The sequence below is a fragment of the Salvelinus fontinalis genome, chromosome 33 (genome assembly GCF_029448725.1).
Source record: "Salvelinus fontinalis isolate EN_2023a chromosome 33, ASM2944872v1, whole genome shotgun sequence".
Taxonomy (NCBI): Eukaryota; Metazoa; Chordata; class Actinopteri; order Salmoniformes; family Salmonidae; genus Salvelinus; species Salvelinus fontinalis.
In genome coordinates, this window is record NC_074697.1 from 34,749,394 (window position 1) to 34,766,242 (window position 16,849).

Genomic DNA, 16,849 nt, shown 5'->3' on the forward strand with positions numbered 1-16,849 from the left:
CAGCAGATGAGGTATCAGACAGTCAAAAAGTCCAAGATCTAATTTGAAATGCAGTCACAGATGATATCCAACCGACAAGACAATAGAAATGGTCAGGAACGTTACAGAATGTTCAGATAGAAATATGATTCTATGTCCTCAAGAATAGAGTCATATCAGCCCTATTCATTTCATTTCTACCTGCAAGTTATGTTCTGACGATTTTGCCTTACTGAATGCACCCCAGACGTGCCAGTACTAAATAACGTGAACTGAGGATTGGTTCTTACCTCGTCGGAGAGGCATGGGAGCCATCCCAGGGGTGGGCTTGAACAGAGCTCCTTCAGCTTGCTGGACATGTCAGTCAGTCTAGGGTGAAAAAGAGAACAGGCATTTAGATTCTCAATACTGTACCTCCAAATCTAGACTAATACAGCTTACTGCATTGCAAAACTGTGACCAAAACACTTGCATTTGTGGCCCTTCGACTTGGCAGTGCAACCTTTGGTTCACAATGTCCCTCTTTTTACTTTACTATTATGACAAATTCAAAAAGTAAATATGAGATTGACCAAAAATAAACCAAATGAAAGGATCTGCCTGTCTCCATTTTGAGTGAGCAATAGGTGAGCCCTGCTTTGGTATAGCCCAATTGAGTCTGTTGTATTAGTGTTGCACTCAAGTTACGAATGTTAGTTGTTTCCTTCTTCTCGACGAACAGAGCTCGCTCTGCGGGGCGTGCAATCACCTAGAGAGAAAGAAGAGACATTTAAAATCTCCTGTTTTGGACAAAATTCACCTTACAAATGACTGGCCAAACAGAAGACTTAAAAAAAAAATGTCCTGATCCTAATGTATGTGCCATCGATGGGGGTTGAGATATGAGACATTTGTTGTTTCTTTAACAAATGGACTAATAAAGTTGTATTCTACAAACCCAGTTCTCGTGAGATTTCTGCTCCTGCTCAATGATCTGAGCTTTGTAGAACTTCTCGGTCCATTTCAGCTCGTCCTGGATCTCCTTAACGCGCTGCCTACACACCTTGACCTCCTCCTCTAGGGCCTTGCCGTCCATCTCCGTCAGCCGGTCTTCCTTGTTGGGGCGCTCAAACTCCTCCTTGGTCAACTTCCTGTAAGGCGACACACAAATTAGATAAAACTATTTAAAGACCATTTGAAAACCTCAAACCTCACAGTAAAAGAATACAGTAAAAGACAAGGAAAAATGTTTTTTCTTACATGCTGTGGAACCATGGAGAACAAACCCTACTATGGTATTAACACATGAACTGCACTGCTTCTGATTCCACTTACTGCTGCAAAGCGTTCTCCTTCTGCTGGTACATCTCTGTCATGATGTCATTCTTCTGCTACAGGGTCTTGTACTGGCTCTCCAGGTGGATCTTGTCACTTTTCACCAACAAGATGTCATGCTCCAGCTTCTGAAATTGCTCTGTGGTGAAAACAAGTTGATAGTGTTGAGAGAGAAAAGGCAGTGATGCATATCAAATTCTAGTTGCTGGGACATACCTTCCAGCTCTTTCCTGGACTTCAGCAGCTTGGTCATGAAGCGATCGCGCTCTTCCTCCACAACAGACAGAGTGGTCTGGACCTGTGGAAAGTTCTTCCAACAGTTAGTGGAAGAGTTGACACCCTTCTTGGTTCTGAGGACAAGTTTTACCTGCCTTCAGGTACACAGAAATCTGGGTCCGTTTAACCTGTTGGGGATGGGGGCGCTGTTTAGACTATTTATGCTAATGTGGCTAATTTTTTAAACGGCTTCCCACAAAATCCTTGATCGTACAATATGCATATTATTATTATTATTGGATAGAAAACAGTCTATAGTTTCTATAGGAGTTGAAATTTTGTCTCTAAGTGGAACAGAGCCCATTCTACAGCAATTTCCCTGACATGGAGTCAGATTTGAGAAACGTTGGCCACTTTTCTGAAGTCATTTAAAAGGGCTCTGTCGTTGCTATGACTATACGGACACTTCTTACGTCTTCCCCTGGATGCCTTTACGTGATGACGATTCCAACGGGCTCGATTGCTCGTTCACAGGCCCTACAAATGAAAAAAACCTTTAGCTAGCAAGTCTTTTCTTGCTGCGTAACGCGCGTGGAAGACACCGACCCTCTCCTGTTCCAAGCGTTAGTTTAGCCTGTTATATTTCTCCGGTCATCTTTTCACTCGTTATAGGAGTTACAAACATCACAAAGTAGTTAATTTAAAGCGTTTTATAGCAATTTATATCCGTTTAGTGCGATTTTGGGACATTTATTTTTGCAACGATGTGAAAAGTTGGGCACGCTTTTCAGTTCATCCCGAACGTAGTTGACATTTCCACATGGCAAGAGGACAGCTTTCCACCAAAAGACGATTTCTCCCAAGAAAGGATCCTTTGCCCAAGATACTGATGGAAGAACAGCTCAAGGTAGGACATTTTTATTATGATAAATCGTGTTTCTGTCGAAACATTTTAGTGGCTTAGGACGCCATGTTTTTTGACGTAGCTTCGCTTGGCGCAAACTGTATTGAAAAGTAAGGATAAATTAAAAAATGTAATAACGCAATTGTATTAAGAATTAAATTGTCTATCAATCCCTGTCCACCCTATATTTTTTAGTCACGTTTATGAGTATTTATGTATAAGAGTAGATCACTGTCTAAGTGGCGCAAGGACGTTTTCTTTACCAGCTTGTCTACATTTCACATTGTCTAACCATGATTTTGGTGGCTAAATATAAACATTTTCGATCAAACTGTATATGCATGTTGTAATGTGATGTTACAGGAGTGTCATCGGAAGAATTCTGAGAAGGTTAGTGAAAAAATTAATATCTTTTGGCGATGTTGACTTTTATCGCTCACTTTGGCTAGAATCAATGCTGGGCTGCTAATTGCTATGTGCTAAGCTAATATAACGATTTATTGTGTTTTCGCTGTAAGACACTTAGAAAATCTGAAATATTGTCTGTATTCACAGGATCTGTGTCTTTCGATTCGTGTATGCTGTGTATTTTTACGAAATGTTTGATGATTAGTAGTTAGGTAAACACGTTGCTCATTGTAATTATTCTAGTCCATTTGTGATGGTGGGTGCAATTGTAAACTATGCCATATACCTGAAATATGCACTTTTTTCTAACAAAACCTATCCCATACCATAAATATGTTATCAGACTGTCATCTAATGAGTTTTTTTGTTGGTTAGGGGCTATAAATATCTTAGTTTAGCCGAATTGGTGATGGCTACTGGTGTTGGTGGACAAATAAAAGATGGTGGATTATGCTAATGTGTTTTTAGGTAATAGATGTACATCTTTACATATTGTGTCTTCCCTGTAAAACATTTTAAAAATCGGAAATGTTGACTGGATTCATAAGATCTGTGTCTTTCATTAGCTGTATTGGACTTTAATGTGTGAAAGTTAAATATTTTAAAAAAATATTTTTTTTGAATTTCGCGGCACTGGTTTTTCAGTGGGGGGGGGGGGGGGGGGCCGCTAGCGCCACGCTGATCCTAGACAGGTTAAGAAAGAACTCAGTCTTGCCCGAGAGACATCCATCATTTGCTTATGGCGGTTTTGGATGATGGTCTGCTTGTCTGAAACAAATCATTGTAAACACAGTGACACGTTTCAGGAAAGTAGGCGTATGTCGCGCGTCAATACTTCACAGGAGAGGCATTTGAATGTAGAACTATCAAAATGCCTTTTTGGGGGGCAAAATGCCTTCTGGTACGTGAACTTCCATGTGCCTTAATAACAAACTTGTATGCCATCCGTAAATACGAATAAAAATGGTAAACTATGAGCAGAGTTAGTTTAGCCACGGAAAAAGGAAGGAACCTTCCCTCTAGCCATGATTGGCTGAGATAATGGATGAGCTGGACGCGCCATGAAACGAGTTCGGATTGGTCTGCCATGTAGCACGCTTCTGTCTATAACATGAGCTTCTCAGTACGTGTAAGTAACCCTTTCTAACGCAGCTTTTTTGAAAGATGCTCTCCACTTTCAGGAGACCCAAGTTTTGAAATCAGTGGACTGTCCGCTGGAAGCAGAGTATGATAGCTAAGGAGATGGAGAAAATTCTGTGGTTTGATTGCAAATATGCAGAGGCAGTCGAAAATAGAACACATAGAAGGCTGTTGTATAAAACACCTGTCTCCTGAATACATCTTCAAACTAAGGGAAACCATTTTCAGATATAAGTTTCTAATTTTGTCAGAAAGTCGTTTTCTCATTGCAAAATAAAGCATATTGTTAGCTAGCTAACAATATGTGTGAACAATGCTGAATGGTATAGACAAAGAAGAGCTCTCCAGCAAGTTTATCAACTTTCAAAGCAGAATTACTTCCCCATTGTTCCTCAACTGTAGTGTATGATATACCATTTTGATGCTCTCTACTTTAATCCAATGTAAAAAAAACACAATTTCAAATTTTGCTACATAAGACCAAATCACATGACAGTATCCTAATCAGAGAAGGCTGGTGGGAGGAGCTATAGAAGGACTGGCTCACTATAATGGCATAAATGGAACGGAGTCAGCACACTGTTTCCATGTATTTGGTTCCATTCCAGCCATTACAAGGAGCCCGTCCTCCTATAGCTCCTCCCACCAGCCTCCTCTGATTAGGACACCGTGTCAGGTGACTTACCGTTAGAGGCTACCCCGTTAGCAACAACTCCACCTTTCAGGTCATCGCAGGCCTCCAGGTCTCCTAGCAGGTCAGACAGAACCTGCCAGAGAGATTGAGAACCACCAATTGATACATTACACTTTTCCCCTGGAATCAGTCAAGAAGTATTTTTTTGGAACATAATACAGGTGACATGTTTCTATGTCATCAGGGTGCATTTGAGAAGGTGTGAACAGGAATTGATGTGTGTAACAATATCGTAACGTGTAAAAAAAACTCAACGTTGTGGTCCTTCTGAAGGAGGGAATCCTCCAGGTCTTTCTGGGACTTCTGTTAGACTTTGATCTGCTCGCTTGTCTCCCTGTGCTTCTCCTCCCACAACTTGGCAGCATGGTGCAGCTGTAACAAGGAAATTAGGTCATCAGGACGGTGCAATGCAGGCCCTGCATGGCCAAGGAGTCCTACACAATGTCATGAGGCTTAAAACTTCTTGTCAATAGGGGGTGCTGTTAGCACTTTTTTTTTCTTGATGTTGCCAAATTAAACTGCCCAGTACTCAATTCTTGCTCGTACAATATGCATATTATTATTGGATAGAAAACACTCTCTAGTTTCTATAGCCGTTGGAATTATGTCTCTGAGTGAAACAGTACTCATTCTACAGCACTTTTCCTGACAGGGAGTGAGATTTCAGAAATCTTGGCCCCTGTTCCCAGGTCAGTTTTAAGGTCCCTGTGAATGCTATGGGGATACAAACACTGCCTACGCCTTCCTCTAGATGTCAGTAAGTGGTGACAATTTGAATAAAGTCGATTGCGCAATCTGGGACTGTATAAAAGACCAAAGGGCGGAAGTACATTTCTTCTCTTCCCTGCGCTTGACGCACGATGGACGTCGGACTGGCCTCCTTCCAAGCTTTGGTTTAGCCAGTAATATATCTCCGGTCATGTTTTTACTCGTTATAGGTGTTAAAAACATCATAAGGTAGTTAATTTAAACCGTTTTATAGCAATTTATATCCGTTTAGTGCGATTTTCTGGCATTTCTTTGTGACGCACTTCCAAGAGCTGGGCACTTTTCCAGTACATGCCGAACGTTAGTGGCCATTTCGACAGGACAAGAGGACATCTTTCGACCAAAAGACGATTAGACCGGAGAAAGGATTCATTGCCCAAGATTCTGATGGCAGCTCAGCTAATAGTAAGAACTATTTATGATGATAAATCGTTGTTCTGTTGAAAAATGTTAAACGCATATTCCGCCATTTTCTTTGGGGTAGCTTCGCTTTGGCGCACCCTGTATTGCACAGTAAGGATAATTAAAAAATGTAATTCAGCGATTGCATTAAGAACTAATTTGTCTTTCAATTGCTGTCCACCCTGTATTTTTTAGTCAAGTTTATGATTATTTATTCATTAGACTAGATCACTGTCCAAGATGGCGCCCGACATTTTCTGTCCAGTTTTGCTACTATTCTAATTGTATAACCACGTTTTTTTGTGGCTAAATATGCACATTTTCGAACAAACTCTATATGTATGTTGTAATATGATGTTACAGGAGTGTCATCGGAAGAATTCTGAGAAGGTTAGTGAAAAAATTAATATATTTTGGTGGTGATAATGCTATCGCTCTTTTTGCCTTGAATCAATGCTGGGGTTATGTTTGCACATGTGGTATGCTAATATAACGATTTATTGTGTTTTTGCTGTAAGACACTTAGAAAATCTGAAATATTGTCTGGATTCACAGGATCTGTGTCTTTCAATTACTGTACGCTGTGTATTTTTAAGAAATGTTTTATGATTAGTAATTAGGTAATACACGTTGCTCTCTGTATTTATTCTAGTCGAGTTGTGATGGTGGGTGCAATTGTAAACTATGATTTCTACCTGAAATATGCAAATTTTTCTAACAAAACCTATCCTATACAATAAATATGTTATCAGACTGTCATCTGATGAGGTTTTTTCTTGGTTAGTGGCTATCAATATCTTTATTTGGCCAAATTGGTGATAGCTACTGGTGGAGAGAAAAAATGGTGGACAAAGAAAAATGGTGTCTTTTGTTAACGTGGTTAGCTAATAGATTTACATATTGTGTCTTCCCTGTAAAACATTTTACAAATCAGAAATGATTGCTGGATTCACAAGAATTGGATCTTTCATCTGGTGTCTTGGACTTGTGATTAAATGATATTTAGATGCTAGTATTTACTTGTGACGCTATGCTATTCAGCTTTTTTACTGGTGGGGGTGGTGGGGGGTGCTCCCGGATCCGGGTTTCTGAGGCGGTAGAAGTTAAACTGTGAATTGTTGTTCCATATTGGTACTCACCGAGAGGTTCTCCTCCTTCAGGGTGGCAATATCCTTCTCCAGAACCTGGACCTGGACATTCCGGGCATCTTTGCGGAGCTTGGCTTCATCCATCAGAATGGTAGACTACAGATTCAATGATAAGGATAATTAAAAGGAAATAAACACTTTACATTTGATTGTTGCTATGTTAATATATTTGACATATTTTCATTGGGCATGTTCACTTATATGACCTATACCTTCGAGAGTGCATCCTGGGTCTTCTTCTTGCTGCGCTTCAACTTCTCAATGGTTTTGTCCATTTCGGACATCTATGGGCAAAGATAATGATAAGCATAATGACAACCATCTTTCTCTGTCCTCATCAACGAGCCATCCTATTTAGGATAGTAGCTGGCTAATAGTAGCTGCCTATGCTGTCTACATCACGAAAGCAACTGCTCTCTAGGGTTTCTCTCTTTAATTTGCAGGCTGTCCCTTTCTCTCTGTCTGCCTGTGCAAATCCATGCAGCTGTAGGTGCAATGGATTGTGGTCATTTTAGTCAATTACCACATTTTCTCCACTAAACTATGTGGAATATTTATTCTCCTGTTGAAAACTACAACGTCCCGAAGTATGTGCTTGATTTGATTTCTCTCTAGAGAAACGGCACATTGAGCTCACATAATAAACTAACTTAATGGAATTCAAATAATTAAACCGACGTCAGAGAATTGGTTGTTCTGAAACATTTTAATTACAGCTAAATCGCCCAATACTACTCACCATATCTTCATGTTTCGCAGTATTGGCCCGCTCTTTGTCAAAGGATATGGCGTGTAAGTTATTTTCCTCGTCCAGGCGCTCATTTTGTCTCTCCATCTCTGGCACAATATTCTATTGGATAGAAAAAGAAAATGCTTAGTCAATTTAAACACTATGGAGAAGAAAAAAATAATAAAAAAATCTAATAATTGTCAGCATGACAATGACATGTGATCAAGATAATATTTCTTAGAGACTCACCTCCAATTCCTGGATCTTCTCCAGAGATAAAGTGGCAGATTTTTCAGACAGCTTTTGCTTTTCTTTAAGTTCTTCGCCCTGAGGGGAACCCAGTAGAAATATACTGTCAAAACATTATGTACCTTAATTCACATTGAACTCAAAAGTCTGGATCTTAGTCAGTGAAAAGTCTCTGCAACTTACCTGTTGCTGCAGTTCAGCGACCTTTTGGAGTATCTCCTTCTTCTCTTGTTCAAGCTTTTTCATCCTGTCCACCATTTCTTTTTCAGTAGCGAATAAAAACCATGACAAGAGTATGAAATCAGGCATGGTTTACACATGACAAGAACAGCATTCTGTAAGCAATATGAATGAGGATTCACTATGCACCCTAAATAGCCAGAGAGAAGAACTTACTTAGATATGACTTGCTTTTGACCTGTGAGAAGGAAAAGAAAAGTGGCAGCAAACAGCCTCCTCAACGGTAGCATACAATACATCATAGAATAACATAAAGCAATCAGATTATGAAATTATGAAAGCAGTAACTGTGCAACAACGACTTACAGATAGAATGCTCCTCCAGAAGAGGAAGCCGATGACCCCGGCACCTGCAGTGACCAGCACGGGTTCACAGGACACGCCGTAGAAGTCTGGACCTGGCTTCCAGTGCTCTGGCAGGCTGGTGACCATCTGGGGAGAGACAGGTCCAATCAGTGTTACTACAGCACATGTCAGGCTTAGCAGATAAGTTGGGTCATAGCTGGGCTGAGATGACAGAAGAAAATAAGTGATGTTAAAAACATTGAACTAAACCATCAGGCATTCTAGTGTTCTGTTTACAAGCATGGCTAATGGTTATCCCACTGAGCACCCTCTCAGTCAATGCAGAGGCATATCTTCAGATCAAATCAAGGTGGGTTTAGAAATAGACGTAGCCTATAACCTAGTTGTTGATCAAAATCAATAGAGAGAGGATTTGCCTTGACCTTATGTAATTAATGGGGATTGGATTGGACTGGGGCCCTACCAATGTCCAACCATGGGGACCTTTGCACAATTAAGAACTTCCATCGCAGTCGCTCAGTGAAATTCAGGGATTGGCTAAATTAATCACCACAGAGTGGATCTAACTAACAAGCTTTAGGCCTATGTGGATTTAGAGTGCAAAAGATTATGGAATGTAACCTCAAGTGATAGTTATGTAAGGGGAAGCTGTCAAAGCAAAATTCAACAACTTGAAGGCACCTCTCGATCTGAGTCCCAGATATAGGAAGAACGGATACTGCTAGTCTGGAAAGTGAGCCATTTTTTAAATGAGGAAGAGGACAGGCAAATGAAGTTGCCAACAAGATTCAGTTTCAATGTAGCCTAGCTAGCCAGCCATGTGGCGACCTAAGACTTGACTAGCCAGCTAGCTACATTGTAGCCAACTACTTACATATCGAAGTACAAGACAGTACAAGACAGACAGTTGATCAGATTCTGTCATCAGGGGCAAAGTGGGTAAAAGGGTTGTTTCTTCCGAATCCATCGCTACTGTACGTTACTTTGACAGTTGAGCTGGCTATCTAGTTAGTTTGGCTTGTGACTTGCAATGCAACTCGTTTGCTTAAACCCTAAAATCCTTATTTCACCAGCTGATCAACGTAGTCGACTGTAATATTCATATGTGTAAACATACTGAATTATAATTGGATGCATTTTACCACCCTATCATACTGTGCTATGATTGGTTAAGACCACCCAAATGGTTAGGTCATGGTCAGTTTGATCCTGGTTGGCGATACGTGAACATGCCAGTTATAGCTAGCTAATAAAGAGCTACGTTAAGAAATATCCTGTAGTCCTGCATTTTAACTTTTTTTTACAAAGTGTGCAAAACAAGACAGTATTGGTCTTCGACACATCATATGCTTCAAAACGATCGTAGTATGTTTTCAGTACCTTTGGTACAAATTCCATGAGAAAGTACAGGGCACTAACTCGTCTTTTGAACAGTTTGTGACAGCTGCGTCTGCTTGTGAAAGACTGATTATGCAAACAAGGATGAGATGGTCAGGGACCGTATTGTATTTGGAATACACTTACCGCGAGTGAGAGAGAAACTTTTGAATGTTGGGTCTGAGGTAACGCTGGACAAAGCTATCGACATAGCCAGATCTCACGAGCTAGCACTGGCTCAGATGAAAACCATTTCGCGTGGAACCACGAGCGCATCACGTGAACAAGCAGTGCACGCAGTCAGGCAGACATCAAAGCACACCTCCGGTGCACAGAGAGCGCGTTTTAGAACAGAGAGAGACATAACTCCAAAACAGAGCGCCACAGACTCAACACGCCCCAAAACATGTGGATGTTGCAGATACAAAGTGCATGGCGAACAAGGAAATTGCCCAGCTAAAGGCAAACAGTGTACTAAATGTGGAAAATGGAATCACTTTGCAAAAGTGTGCAGAGCTTACCGTGGAAAAACAGTATACACAGTGAGTGAAGATGAAATGTCAATCAAAGAGTCAAACGCTGATGAACTGTTTATTGATTCAGTGACACAGAAAAGTCAAATATCAGAGACAGAGCAAGCCTTTGCTGACATTGAGATAGGAACACAAGGCACAAAGCTAAAGTACAAGTAAACATTATTCCTCTGAATAAGTACCGCAGCTTGACATCTTAGTGCGAGCTACAGCCCACCACGTGCAAACTGACTGGTTATGGTGGTGAACAGCTCCCATTAAAAAGCACATGCGAGAGGACAAAATGGCGCCGTAGAGAGAACACTGTGTTTCAGCGAGCTCCCGTGGCATTCGTAAATTTATATTCTTTCATTAATCTCCTAGCTTGAAAAAGTGGTAGAATTGGCTAAATAAGTTATCCTGCAATGAGTCTTGACGGTTATTTCTCAAAAATCTCCGACAACATGCCCAGCAGAGCTACTAAGAACTCGACCAAAACCACCATCCCTGTAGAGGTGCAGGAGGAGCTAGCTTACGTTAGCGAAGCTAACACCGTTGCGGATCCAGGCACAATGGACCTGGTGATTCATCGGAAACATCGGCTCTGACGGTAGTCAACGTAAAGGTCCAAAAGTCTCATTCTTCAATGATTACTCCACAGCGGTTGTACGAAGACGCAAAGGGTTTGATGAGGCGAAGGCTCGACTCAGGAGAATGAAGATGGACTACGCACTGTTGTACCCGGCCACATTGAAGATTATGGTCAACGGATCGCCTAAGAAACTCTCCACACCTGCAGAGGCTGCTGCGTTTATTGACTCTCTCGGGTAAATAACTTTAAGCTGCGCCGCGCAGCATTGGATAACTTTATTATCTTCTTTGAATCTGATCATGAAACAGTGGTGTGAGTTCTCACATGCTCCGGTTCAGTAATATTCGTATTTTTATTATTTTTCTTGCTAAAGTAACTGCCGCTATAGCTCAGGCTGAGATATGGGTGAATCTATATTGGTGCCCAGGCTTGGTTTTAGGTGGAAGAGCCTCAATCTTCATATATTGATTTTCATTTTCATATGTATAAAGGACGAGGCTATTGAGTGACAATGCAGACTTAAGAGTCTACATTGGAAAGTTGAAATCCCCTGCATGTTAGCTAGTGGGAAAACCCCCTTTTGGATCTTTACATGTTTAATTTTTGGGTTTAGTATAGTTCGAGTTCAGGGTTCATATCGTTTGTTTATGCTCGGTGAGATAGAAGAGAGTTCAACACATGGAAAAAGGTACCACCCCATTTTTACGGTGGGATTCAGTCTGAATATGAAACGGTCAAAGTGCAATGGCAGGTAACACACTGCGGGTATGTACATGGAACATTAGAGGGAGCCATAATCCCATTAAAAGGAAGAAGGTACTGTCGTTTTTGAAAAAAGAAAATATTGATAATGCCCTGTTGCAAGAAACTCATTTGGATGATAAGGAGCATCTGAAATTACAACAAGGGGGGTTTGGTCAAGTGTTTTTCTCATCATTTACATCCAGAAGTAGAGGTGTAGCAATTCTTGTGAAAAAGAACTTACCACTTAAGGTCTTGAATTGTGTGAAAGATAAATTTGGTCGCTTTGTTATAATTAATGGTACTTTACAAGGGCAGAAAATCTCCATAATGAATATTTACTTTCCCCCTGCCCACCCCCCTGATTTCCTCACTAAGGTATTTCTAGACTTTTCAGAATTAAACTCAGACACTGCAGTGGTTGGAGGAGATTTTAATTGTTTGTTGAACCCCCTTATTGATAAGTTTCCCAGCGGTATAGCTTCACTCTCTCCTCGAGCTAAGTCACTTAAAGCTATTTGTGATGATCTGGGGTATGCGGATGTTTGGAGAACTTTTCACCCCTCCAACAGAGAGTTCACTTTTTTCTCTGCACCTCATGGATGTCAGACTAGAATAGATTACTTTTTTATGCCCAGGACGTCTTTGCAGTCTGTTTTATCCGCTAGGATAGGAAGTATAGTCATATCTGATCATGCGGAGGTGATCCTGGACATAAAACTCAACGGGGCATTCAATCTGTCAAGACATTGGAGGTTGAATAAAACCATCCTTAAAGACCATACGTTCACATCATATTTTATTACAGAGTTTAAAGCATTTTTCTCTATTAACTCTCAATCAACAGATAATCCCTCGCTCCTTTGGGAAACCTGTAAAGCGTACGCCAGGGGTCTGATTATGTCATACACAGCCACTAAGAGGCGGAAAAAGCGTGAAAAGCAAAAAAGGTTAGAGGGTGAATTGGGAACTAAAGAGAAGGACTACATTAAAACTCCCACGCCTGCCCTATTAAAGGAAATATCAGTTCTTAGATCAACGTTGGACTCTCTCCTAACACAGGACGCTGAAAAGAAAATGGGATTTGTCAGGCAAAAGCTATATGAACATGGCGATAAGCCAGGAAAGTACTTGGCGTACCTAGCTAAAAAGAGAGCTGACTCACAGTCAATTGCTACTATTACCGATTCGGATGGCAATCATTTATATGAAAATAAATTGATAAATGACTCATTTAAGGAATTTTATGCAAATCTTTATGCCTCAGAACTGCCAAATGACGCACCCAAATTAATGGAGAATTTCTTTTCTACGATTGAGCTCCCTACTATCTCCGAAGAACAGAGGTCTCTCCTTAATGCCCCTATCACCGAGGAAGAGATAATGTTCGCAATTAAGAATCTGCAAAACGGTAAGGCTCCAGGACCAGACGGGTTTGGTAGTGAATTCTATAAAGAGTTTCATGGCCTGATCCTTGAGCCATTGCGTGATATGTTTAACCACTCATTTTCAAATGACCAGCTCCCTCAAACGCTGAGGGAAGCCAACATATCACTTATTCTTAAAAAGGGAAAATGTCCAGAGTCTTGTTCCTCGTACAGACCAATTTCCCTTCTGAATGTGGATAGAAAATTACTTTCTAAAATTCTAGCCACAAGATTAGAGGACTCACTGCCACTAATTGTGAAAGGAGACCAAACTGGCTTTATTAAGGGCCGTAAGTCGTGCAACAATGTCAGGCGGCTTCTTAACTTCTTGGAACTATAGGGGGTGCTGTTCCGCATTAGCATATTTGTGTCTCCAAATTAAACTGCCTCGTGCTAAATTCTTGATCGTACAATATGCATATTATTGTTATTATTGGATAGAAAACACCTTCTAGTTTCTATAGAAGTTGAAATTTTGTCTCTGAGTGGTACAGAACAATTTCTACAGCACTTTTCATGACAGGGTTCAGATTTCAAATTTTTTTACCTCTGATCTGGGGTCTGTTTTTAAGGCGACAGTGAATGCTATGAAGAAACCGACACTGCCTACGTCTTCCTCTGGGTGTCTGTACGTCATCACGCTTTCAATGGAATCGATGGGATATTCACAGCCAGTATAAAAGACCAAAATGTATAGAGACCGCCCTTTCTCGTCGTGCGCCTGAAGCGTGAAGGGCATCGGACCTGCCTCGTTCCAAATCGTTTTCTAACCAGCAATATTTCTCCGGTCATGTTTTTACTCGTTTTAGGTGTTAAAAACATCATAATGTAGTTAATTTGAACCGTTTTATAGCAATTTATATCCGTTTAGTGCGATTTTGAGGAATTTATTTGTTGTGCACTCTGAAACTTTGGACACGTTTTGGGGTGTCGGTCGTTGGTGGTGGACATTTCGAAGGACAGAGGACATCTATCGACCAAAAGACGTTTATAACATAGAAAGGATACATTGCCCAAGAATCTGATGGAAGAACAGCTCAAAGTAAGCAATATTTAATATGATAAATCGTGTTTCTGTCGAAATATTTTAAACGCATATTTCGCCATTTTGTTTGGTATAGCTTCACTTGGCGAACCCTGTATTGAAAAGTAAGGATAATTTTAAAAATGTAAATCAGCGGTTGCATTAAGAACTAATTTGTCTTTCGATTCCTGTAAACCCTGTATTTTTTAGTCAAGTATATGATTAGCTATTAATTAAACTAGATCACTCTGAAAGATGGCGACCGACATTTTCAGGCTTGTTTTGCTACTATTTTCATTGTGTAACCACGGTTTTGTATGGCTAAATATGCACCTTTTCGAACAAACTGTATATGTATATTGTAAAATGATGTTACAGGAGTGTCATCGGAAGAATTCTGAGAAGGTTAGTGAAAAAATTAATATCTTTTGGCGATGTTGACTTTTATCGCTCACTTTGGCTAGAATCAATGCTGGGCTGCTATGTGCTATGTGCTATGCTAATATAACGATTTATTGTGTTTTCGCTGTAAGACACTTAGAAAATCTGAAATATTGTCTGTATTCACAGGATCTGTGTCTTTCGATTAGTGTATGCTGTGTATTTTTACGAAATGTTTGATGATTAGTAGTTAGGTAAACACGTTGCTCATTGTAATTATTCTAGTCCATTTGTGACGGTGGGTGCAATTGTAACCTATGGCAGCTACCTGAAATATGCACATTTTTCTAACAAAACCTATCCCATACCATAAATATGTTATCAGACTGTCATCTGATGAGTTTTTTTCTTGGTTAGGGGCTATAAATATCTTAGTTTAGCCGAATTGGTGATAGCTACTGGTGTTGGTGGACAAATAAAAGATGGTGGATTATGCTAATGTGTTTTTAGCTAATAGATTTACATCTTTACATATTGTGTCTTCCCTGTAAAACATTTTAAAAATCTGAAATGGTGGCTTTATTCACAAGATCTGTATCTTTCATCTGGTGTCTTGGACTTGTGATTTAATGATATTTAGATGCTACCATCTACTTGTGAAGCTATGCTAGCTATGCTAAACAGTGTGTGGGGGGTGGGGGGTGCTCCCGGATCCGGGTTTCTGAGGCAGTAGAGGTTAATGTAATTCAAGCCTACCGACAAAGTGCTAGGGATGGTCCTGTGCTCTCCCTAGATGCTGAGAAAGCATTTGATCGTGTGGAGTGGTCTTACCTACTCTTTGCTCTAAATAAATTTGGTCTAGGGGACAACTTTATAAAATGGGTGAAAGTTTTATATGATGATCCTCAGGCTGCTGTCCTTACTAATGGGCTAAGGTCAAATAGCTCCTCTATATACAGAGGTACCAGACAGGGCTGCCCTTTGTCCCCCCTCCTATTTGCACTCGCTATGGAACCACTGGCCGAGGCCATCAGGGTAACGCCTGCTATACAGGGGCTGCTCATTGGTGATGTTCACCATAAAATAAGCTTGTATGCTGATGATGTCCTGATATTCATCTCTAATCCCGAGACCTCAACTACATCTCTTATTAATATTATTCAATTATTCAGCGAATTCTCAGGCTACAAGATTAACTTAACTAAATCAGAGGCTATGCCACTTGGTAGCCTTCACTCTGTACCTAATACTTCTCCCCCCTTCCCTTTTAAATGGTCTCCCTCAGGCTTTACGTATCTGGGTATATTTGTAACTCCTAAATTCCAGCAAATGTACAAAGCCAATTTTGTTCCCTTGTTTGATACAATAAGACAGGATCTGGAGCGCTGGAACTCTCTCCCGATTTCTTGGTTGGGTAGAATATCCCTCTTGAAAATGAACATTTTACCTAGACTACTTTACCCAATCCAAATGATCCCAGTATTACTCTCCAATAAGATAATAAAGGATGTAAATGGATGGCTAAGTTCCTTCATATGGAGTAAACGCAAGCCAAGGCTTAAGATGCCAATATTGCAGCTGCCAAGTTCTATGGGGGGCTTGGATCTGCCCAATATCAGGTTCTATCAGTGGTGTGCCCACCTATGTTATATTTCTGATTGGATCACAAACGACGACTCCTCTATTTGGTTAGACATTGAGACTTCTCTTTCAAAATACCCCTTACAGGATCTTTTATTTTTCAGAAGTTTCAAGTCTGTAGAAGATCACTGCAATAATCCTATTACACTTAACACACTCAAGGTTTGGAGGTCAGTTCAGCGCTTCCTGAGAAGGTCCAAACTAACCTCTGCTCTTACCCCAATTCTTAACAACCCAGATTTTGGTCCAGGATTGCTGGATGCTGGCTTTAACTTTTGGCTTAATAAGGGCATACGCAGACTAAATGACTTATTTGCTGATAAGATTCTATTGTCATTTGAGCAGATGGTGGAGAAATATCGACTCCCAAAGCAGGACTTTTTCCGCTTCCTACAAGTAAGACATTATATTGTGAAGAGCACCACCTTAATTGGTAACCCTGATATGTCTGTCATTGAGAGAATGCTTTTTTTTCCACAAAGGAAAATGTCTGTAAGTCTGTTTTATGATGCTTTAAGGTCCTTTCCTGCTGTCGACACACAGAGGGTGAAACAAGTGTGGGAGAAAGAATTGTCTGTGACTATTGACGAAGAGATGTGGGAGGACATTTGGAGATATGCAAAAACAATATCTATATGTAATCGTACTAAAGCAAT

The 16,849-nt window shown here is 40.4% G+C and overlaps 1 pseudogene; it reads right to left on the reverse strand.

Annotated features, from left to right (window-relative positions):
• Positions 1 to 123: 123 nt before the first annotated feature.
• On the reverse strand, positions 124 to 9,455 carry LOC129832114 (transport and Golgi organization protein 1 homolog; annotated as a pseudogene).
• Between the last annotated feature and the right edge of the window lie 7,394 nt (positions 9,456 to 16,849).